Raw genomic sequence first — 9,939 nt, forward strand, 5'->3', positions numbered from 1 at the left:
ATGAACAAAGATTGCAAAAATGATACATTTTTTTTAAATACTCAAAACCTTTTTTCCTGGAATACTTGATGCGTTCTAACCTCACCCAGACTCTACCTCCAGCCGAACCCAGGTTAGTAAAGTTTGAGACCCCTGGGCTACAGTGTATGTAGTCCTGGTCCTAGCTGTGTCTGTAATACACACTACTGCCACCTGCTGTTCAAGGAAACTATCACACTTCAACTGCCATAAAATGTATGAGAATCTTCTATAACCTCATCAAAACTGTTTAAGAAATACCAATTTGGGCCCAGATTTCAAGAACTTTTACAAATACAGAAAATGTGTCCAAGCAAAAAAAAAAATCTGTAATGCAGGTGATGACTATGATTTATGAGGGAAAAAAACACGTGTGCTCTTGGGATGTATTTTTTTAATTTATGTAGTGTATACCATTTAGAGTCTATATAATTCAGTCCAGCTTCAAGTAAAAACACTTCATAAGAATAAAGTTTCACTGTGTCTCACACAAAAAGATACAGTGGATGCAGCTTATCAATACAGTGATGTTGAGACCTATTTTATGACTTTGCCTTTATGCACCACATCAACAAATTTGAATTAAAACAAGACGTATTTTAAGTACCTTCGCTTGTTTTTGTAATTCAAGCTCTCTGTTGACATCATCTCTATAACGGGACTTCCCCTTGGCTCATGTTGAAACTATCACGTCTCAAGTGCTTATGCCATTTCCTACACATGAATGCTGTAACTTCCTTGCAAATCCCCAACCTGCTCTACTACGCCCACCACCCCCACAATGCGCTAATGAGGGACAACGATTAGGCAGCACCCACCCACCGATTAGGCCGCAATGAGTGCATTCAAACCAAAACAACATTCCACTCAGTGGCAGAGAAGGGCTTGTTGGGTGATAAGGCGTGGGGATGGCAGAATGCCATTTTCAGTGCGTACGTGCCATTCAGCAACTCTTGATGCACTGTCTGTTAATGCAGGCAGCCAGTCACACTGTTCCCTGTCAACCCCGCTTACAGCCTTGCCCTGCAGTACAGGCATACACATACTGTACACACAACAACAAATGGCACCCTCTTACTAATTGTTTACTGATGCTGAGGAGGCTGTCAAACACATTTGGCATGTTTAGTCTCATGCTACTGAGGCTAATTTTCATAAACATACATTCTTGCTATGGAAAGAAAAGGATCAGTCGTTATCCTCTCTTGGTTACACTGAAACCAGCAATATGGCCCAACATGTTTGCTGTCAAAATGCAGAAATGAAAAAGGAATGTTAACAAGAAATAATACATTTGCTAGTGCATATATGTCACAGGATTGAGTACAGTTGTCCCTTGCCACATTGCAGTTCGAATTTTATGATTTCACTCTATCATGGTACAGATTTTTTGGCTAAATTAAGCAGTTTCAAGCAGAAAAATGACTATATGAACTAAAATAGAAGGCATTCAGAAAATGCATTCAAAGATGCAATGCTATGTAGTATTCTACGCTGGTCACTAGGTGTCAGTAATGTTACTGTAATGTTCGGTGAGACACACAAGCATCAGACTTGATCGCCGGAAAAAACAAGCTTTTATTGCAGGTTGGGATTATCTCACACCAGGCACAATAATAATAATAATCACAACAGGGGCTACTGTTGTGGCTGCAATCCACTCCAAGCTAGAACTCAAACCTGAACCCCAGATGTCACTTCCTGTCCTTCGCATGTCCGCGACACGATTAGGGCAACACACATGAGCACGAGTCAAATTTATGTTTTAAATGGCTTATTTTTTCTGATTATGTTGACTGTATTGTGTAATATGAGTTAAATGTGACTATAGGGGTGTTATTTTATATCTAGAAGGCTCTGACAATGTTAAAAATGTTTTTTGGGTCTGGAACCAATTAACCACGATAAACACACCTCTCCAATTAACCTAACATGCATGTTTTTGGAATGTGGGAGGAAACCGGAGTACCCGGAGAAAACCCACGCACGCACGAGGACAACATGCAAACTCCACACAGAAATGCCCAAGGGAGATTAAAACCCAGATCTTCTCGATCTCCTGACTGTGTGGCCAACATGCTACACTAGGGCACCGTGCGGCCAGTTAGGTCAATTAGCGATGAACGTAAGTGTGAATGATTGTTTGTCTATATGTGCCCTGCTATTGACTGGCGACCAGTCCAGGGTGTACCCCGCCTCTCGCCCGAAGTCAGCTGGGATAGGCTCCAGCATACCCGTGACCCTAGTGAGGATAGACGGCACAGAAGATGGATGGATGGACGAAAACACACGCTTCACATTTCAGCAACTATTTTATTATATTTTCTCAAAGGACAACGCTAAAGAAATCAAACTTACATAACTTTGCATTTGTAACAATTCCAAATTTCTCAAATGGCTCAATTTGCTCAGCCTTCGAGCAAAATTAGTAAGAAATTATATATATAGTATATCCCTTTCCCATACATGACTAATAGTTCACAGATTACTACAAGACCCTTCTGAAACCCGCAATGGCCCATGTAACCTCAGGACAGATGACGGAAAAGATGAGCTCATTGCTGCACATTGCTCATACTGCACTGGCATGGTCTTTGATTTCCCTAATGGTCTCTTGGACGTCAACACCAGTCCAACATGTCTCTCTTGGCCACACCAATTACCATCCCCCACCTAGTCTAAATAAGTCAACGCACGCATTACAATTAAGCTATATTTATGAGAAATTATGCATTTGAAATTAGGCCACTCCTAGGAAGCCCTTGCTGAGATGACAGAATGGAGCCAGGTGAGCTCACAGGGGTTTCTAAAATAAGGATTGCAAAAAATGACTGCGATAAATTTAACAATTTTCTAGGTTTCCCTTCCTTCCTGACCCTGTGCAAAAAAATAATAATCGCTGAAGTGGAAAAAATAATAACCTCAATGGGTGACAAAACCCAACTGCAGTTTAGCATGACACCTGTTGGTATATAAGTTACGAGAGAGTATGTGTGTGTGTGCGCGCACGCGTGTGTGTGCGCGCAAAGTATGACACGCTGGTGGGTGCCCAGACGGGCCCCTCAGTGACGCATTAAATTCTGTAGCTATAATTCATGAAGCATCTTAAAATAGGCATGTAGAGTTTTAGGATATGCAGCATCTGACTGCACTCCCAAGTGCTTAGTGCATTAGGCTATGAAGCAGACACAAAGAAATGGAAAGATAAAAGATCTCCCTAATTTTTGAAAATGGCAGGAGATAGGGGAAGTCCGTTTTTTTAAAAAAAAGAGAACTTTGGCGGAAAAAAAAACAGTACAGTCGAACCTCAAAATAGAACGAGAATTACGTAATTCCACAATTATGTTCCACAGTTTCTTTGGCTTTTTTATAGGGGTGTCACGAGACACCCAGCTCACGAGAAGAGACAATACTTGAGATTGGGTCTACGAGAATGAGATGAGGTGCGATTTTAAGAAAAAGTACAATAAAAAAATATCACTGGACAAACAAATGTTCGCCACAGTACACCCTCATATCGGACACACGCGTCAGACAGCCTCGATGTCTCCCCGAACCAGAGTAGAACCAGAGTATAGAAAGAAGGGAGCCACTTGCTGTGGCCGCCATGGTGCACCGTTGTCGGACACCTGTTCCGAGCAGACCCGGTGCTGCCATTATTAATGTTGATGGTGATTAATGGTAACGGTGATTAAGGGTGCAGACAAGTCTGAACAGCTAAATGTTTTGATCTGATAGATATTCAGTAACTCTGATGAAATGTAGAATTGCTACAGCTTCTGCTTGGATATTGAGGGAAAAAACATCCACATGTCACTTGCTAATAGCGACGCTGGGCACCCCGAGGTAGGTTGGATTGCACGGTTTAAAGTGTGTGTAAAGCACTTAATGTGCTCTTCTAATAATGCCATGCACACCTCCACTTCCATATTACGTTTATTATCATTCATAATAGCAATGCCATAGTTCACAGTCCGATTGGCTTCTGCCTGCACTCTTCTCACGAGGCATCTTTTCTCCAAACAAGAAATCTTGTCAAGTTCTAATCTCGTGGGATTCACAAGATCTGACATCCCTGCTTTTTTATGATGTCACCACAGAATGGCACCAGTGACTGATAAGAGGAAAAGTACGATGTTGATCACAGAACCATAAATGGGCAATAAATCAGGACACCTACAGTATCTCTGTCCTGGCTTCTCGGTACAATACGGCAAAAGAGATGAAGAGTAGACATAAACAAAACAATGCATTGTACAGTAAAGTCATCAGTTTTTAGTCTTGAAAAGGAGGAACTCACCTCCGATGCACACACAGAAAACCTCACTTTGCACATTCGTGGCTGCGTTGCCGTGTCACATAGTGGCATCTGTGCGTCTGTACATCAGAGGGGATGGTGACTTGACCATTCAATGTTTTTCAATTTTCATATACACTCGTATGACAGCCTCACATTTTAGTTCCTATGCGTCTCGCATGTATCATATAAGAGTGAGTAGTTGCATTTTTTATAATTATTTTTTTCTAATTTTTGTTTTTTTTATCATTATCAAGTTGTATGCTAGTGTTCAGTGACAAGGCGACTCCTTGTCAGCACCGCAAATACTAATTGACAGAAGTGATGGAATGAAATACAAACACAGAACTCAGGTGCTGGTGCATGTGAACCGTCACATGCAACGACACCTGCTCAGTTTCAAATTAAAATAGAAACCAAACATATTGTAAACCAATAACGTTTTGGTAAACAAACAGACTGGCATGAGATATTCTTATTCAACCATCCCCAGGCATCAACACTCAAGCTCTTATGAAACATGTTCAGCATAATTAATCAAACAGATTAATAATTTCTCAAGCAGATGGTAATTATTTATTGAGCCAGAGTCTGATGCAGTGAGAGCAACTAATCAACCTGAATGAATTGACAGTGTACACCAGTGGCCACAACACAATTACTGCTGTTACAGATGGCACACTTGCATCTCACGTCCTGCCTTCCTCACTCTTAAATGACAATATCACATAGTCACGAGGCTATTTACTCTTACTGTATCTGGCTTTAGAAATTATAATGGGAAGTGTTTCCAAGTTGCATGTCCATCCATCCATTTTCTTTGGACAACCATTCACACTCACGTTCATACCTATGGGCAATATAGAGTCGCCAGTTAACCTAACATGCATGTTTTCAGAATGAAGCATTCAAGGTAAACTGCATGCATGTTCTACTGTAAATAAATGAAACCATAACCATAACCAAATAAGTTTATTAAATAGCTATGCTTCAAATTCAGTGCTTAAGTTCAGCAAATGTTTAAAAAAAACAAGTGCAAACACACAGAAAATATGTTGCTATGGCCATGACAAACTCAGTGCATTCAGTAAGTGCACTCAGGCAGAGCTTGTGCACCAAGCGAGAGGCAACAATCAAGGGAAGCCTCATGTCAAGTTTCTGTACTGTATTTGATCAGGGAAGGTCCAAAATCATTTTTTAGCTTAGCAAATGTTAAAAAAACAAATGGAAACAACAGAAAATATGTGGCCATGACAAACTCGATGCACTCAGTAAGTGCGCCCAGGCAGAGCTTGTGCACTAAGCAAGAGGCAACATTCAAGGCAGCTTCATGTCAGGTTTCTGTGCTGTATGTATATATATATATATATATATATATATATATATATATATATATATATATATATATATATATATATATATATATATATAATCAAGGCAGCTTCATGTCAGGTTTCTGTGCTGTATGTATATATATATATATGTATATATATATATATATATATATATATATATATATATATATATATATATATATATATATATATATATGTGCACATATGAAAAATATACATACACTGTACAGTATATACACTATATGTCACCAGATTTGGTCAGATTTGGGAAGAATGCATTAAGCAAAGAAGTTGAATTAGTTGAATTTTTTAAACATTCAGCAAATGTTTAAAAAAAAAACAAGTGGAAACACACAGAAAATATGTTGCTATGACCATGACAAACTCAGTGCATTCAGTAAGTGCACTAAGGCAGAGCTTGTGCACTAAGCGAGAGGCAACATTCAAGGCAGCTTCATGTGCTGTATGTATATATATATATGTGCACATATGAAAAATATACATACACTGTACAGTATATACACTATATGTCACCAGATTTGGTCAGATTTGGGAAGAATGCATTAAGCAAAGAAGTTGAATTAGTTGCTGTTTTTAAACTCGTATTGCTACTTGTCTTGTATATTTTTGGAAGTATATCTTTTGAGTGTGAAGCTGCTGTGCGATGATTTTAGCGTTATTTGTAAGATGTCACCCTGAGTCAGACCGTTATATCGAGTCATGATCACCTGCGATTGGTTTGACAAGCTTGTCATGAGTTCACTTGTAGCTCGTGATTGGCTCCTGCCAAAGAAAGCTGCCGTTTCCTCACTGACTTGCGAGCGGCACAGATGTCATGAGATTGGAACATTGGCAAAATGCCTCAGTATGTTGTAAAAGCGTTACTTGTAGTGAATGGAGATGTAATCCCACAGGGAAATGTGTCTCAGTATTCAGTTCTGGCACAGTTGCTATGGCAACCCCATAGAGAGGACTTGGACATCCCTGTCATATGAGAGAGAGAGAGAGGGAGAGAGAGAAAGAGAGAGAGAGAGAGAGAGAGACCCTGCTCAAATTTCACTCCATGGCGTATTTCCTTTCTCTTTGCTTTTTATTTTGCTGTTCTTTTCTTCTGCGTATTCGGCATGTCAGATTGGATTTCATACTCAAACAGATTTCCTTCAATGTAATTAGAGGAATGTAGATACTAGAATAATATTTGGATAGCTCATCATTATTTGATTCCAAGAGGAGTCATCTTTACATTTGTATATATGCATATGCAGCATTTCAGAAATATTACACTGCTCATGTAGACCAGAAAATAAATCAAGTCCTTAAATTTTATTATCATTGTTGAATGCTTTTGTCAGTACAGTGTGAGAACAAAATGTCTTCACAAAGCAAAAAGTCAGTCAGGAACCCCACTGACGTGTGTTACGTGTCTTAAAAGAACCTGACCTTTAGACCTAGAACTCTGACCAAGACCCTCTTTTTCACAACACGAGTTTAGCGTTTAGCCATCACAATACAAACTTGACATAAAGGATTGAATTAAGTACAAGTTATTATCAGTTTCTGAACATCTAGTAGGGCAGTACACAGTCCATCGATGATGTTGCTCTGCCCTTTCAGCCTCTTCATTGCTCCCCTAATTGGCTCAGAAGGTATAAACAGCAACTTCCATCACAAGACTGATTTACTTGCTTCGCTTACAAGGGTAATGCATCCTCAAGGGACCTGAACAGAGCCATCAACTCCCTTTTCCTTGGAACAGAATTTTACATGGTAGACAATATAATATGATTGGGACCTTCCCTGCAAAAACTGGTTTTCTGGAGCTTATTTTGTGGTGTTTTGCACTCATCAAGAATTCTTTTTATATTCTTCAAGCTGCTGCACCTTCCCTCAAGTCTTTTGAGTCCTCACTTTGAAAATCCCTGTTCTGGACCTTACAATAATCTGGAATATGAGAGATGAGATCAGGGCAATTTTTTTTTAAATGGCATTTGTAATCATTGCTCCATATCTATCAACCCTCCCTTTTTTCATGGAAACTCACATATTTTCATACCTTCTTTCTAGGGGTGTAACAATTTGTTTTAATAATGTTTCAATTTGTATCACGATTTCTGGTTGCAGATACGATTAAAGGCGATATTGGTTCAATTTAGAACGATACGATCCAGTAACTTTTTAGCCAAAAATTCAACCAGCCTTCAGGATGCAGTAATCTCTCATTTATCACGGTTCATTGGTTCCAGACGAGACCATAACAAATTTCCAACACTTGTTTACAACCTAAATATGTTTTTTAACATTATTACACCCCTCAAGACATAAACCGACACACCTACAGTCACCTTTACATTCATATTAACATATATAGTAGATATAACTTACATTGGTGGCAGCTCACAGTGACATTTTGTTGTGAAACAAACGAGCAATGCAGTTAGTTCGAAGCTTGTTTTTGTCCCACGGGGAAGTTACAAGACGATTTCACATTCATGGGGTATGTACTAACTTTTTCACTACTTTTTTACTAACAATTTTGTTCTCTTGTTGTCATGCTACTAATTATGTTTTTTGTATTTGTTCCGCTATTTAATGAAAATAAACACATAGTGTGTCTAGTCTTATGATGGTGATACTATCACAGAGGTCTTGGTTCTTTCAAAGTATAACTGTTGAATTCTGACTTTCTGCCTTTATATAACGACAAATGAGCACAAAATGGCATAAAGATGAGGGCCACACTGTTGGGTGGAGATCTGTGTGGTAAATAAAGTGTATGTTTCCAATCATAAACAAAACACAAGTAGCTGACAGTAATAGTAATGAAAGTTAGAGAGTCCTGCCACCTGGACATTGAATTTATTCTGTTTTAAGTTAGGCAGGGCAGATTTTTGTTTAATAAAAGATATTTCTTTGTATTATTTTATTGTTAACTTTGTTATCTTGAACTAAAAAATAAAACTGAACAATTTATTCCCCGTGTATTCATGGTTATGAGCTTTGGATAGTGACCGAATGGACAAGATCGTGGGTACCTGCAGCTGAAATTAGTTTTCTCCGTAGGGTGGCTAAGCTCTCCCTTAGAGATAAGGTGAGAAGCACTATCATACGGGAGAAACTCGGAGTAGAACCACTGCTCCCCCGCATTGAGAGGAGCCAGATGAGGTGGCTCGGGAATCTGGTAAGGACGCCTCCCTGGGGAAAGGTTCAAGGCACGTCCGACCGGTAGGAGGCCTCGGAGAAGACCCAGGACACGTCGGAGAGACTGTCTCTCAACTGGCCTGGGAACACCTCAGGATCCGCCAGGAAGAACTGGAGGAAGCAGCCAGAAGAGGAAGTCTGGGCTTCCCTGTTTAGGCTGGTGCCCCCATGACTTGACCTTGGATAAGCGGTAGAGGATGGATGGTATTCATATTACTCCAAAACATGCATCAAATTAAATTCAGGTTTGTGTGAAATAGTACAAAAATGGTTTCACACAAAAGGTTTAAAATAAAAAAAAAAAATCCACCCAAAAGTTAAGTTTTTAATAATTATCTATTTGCCAGGGGCCCTTGGAATTGTTTAACGGCAGGCTTGACCAATAGCACTCATCATAAATTGAAAAATGTACAGTTATGATTGGTATCGGCCGATTTTACTCATGGGTGATTCGTATCGGAATCGGCAGCATAAAACCCTGATCAGAGCATCCCTAGCTTTAGCGTCTTTCATGTACAAAGTGTTATGTGCTGTGCGGTTGGAAGATAAGGTGTGTGGCAGTTTCTTGGTTTGCAATTACAAAGTCTTTATGTAGTCTCTTAAAAGCAACAAGAAAAAAAGACAAGCCAAAAAACAAAAAGCGAAGCACAAGGCTTGAAAAAAGTACAATGTAAGAAAGGCGAGACACAAAGCCAGGTGGAAAATAGAAAGTAAACAGATGAACCAAACAAGTGAAACTCTACAAAAAAAGGACACATGTCAAAAGGACTTACAACGAGACAGAAAGCAAAACCCCAGGAGACAGTGGCTCAGAAATGGAGACAAAGGCAAGCAAAACTTCCCAAAAAGTATGGCAAACGCATGCAACAATTCTGATGCAATGCAGCCGGAATGAAACAAACCCACATCCAACTGCGTCAGCAGACAGGCTTAAGAAGGGCTGATTGCCTGATCAGCAACAGGTGTGTCTCCTGGCTGCGCACCCTCGCGGACACAAAGGTGCTCTAAAAAAACAGGAAACCAAGCAGAAGTAAAACAAAAATGTACAGAAAACACCAAAGGTTACGACAA

The sequence above is a fragment of the Dunckerocampus dactyliophorus genome, chromosome 10 (genome assembly GCF_027744805.1).
Source record: "Dunckerocampus dactyliophorus isolate RoL2022-P2 chromosome 10, RoL_Ddac_1.1, whole genome shotgun sequence".
Lineage (NCBI taxonomy): Eukaryota > Metazoa > Chordata > Actinopteri > Syngnathiformes > Syngnathidae > Dunckerocampus > Dunckerocampus dactyliophorus.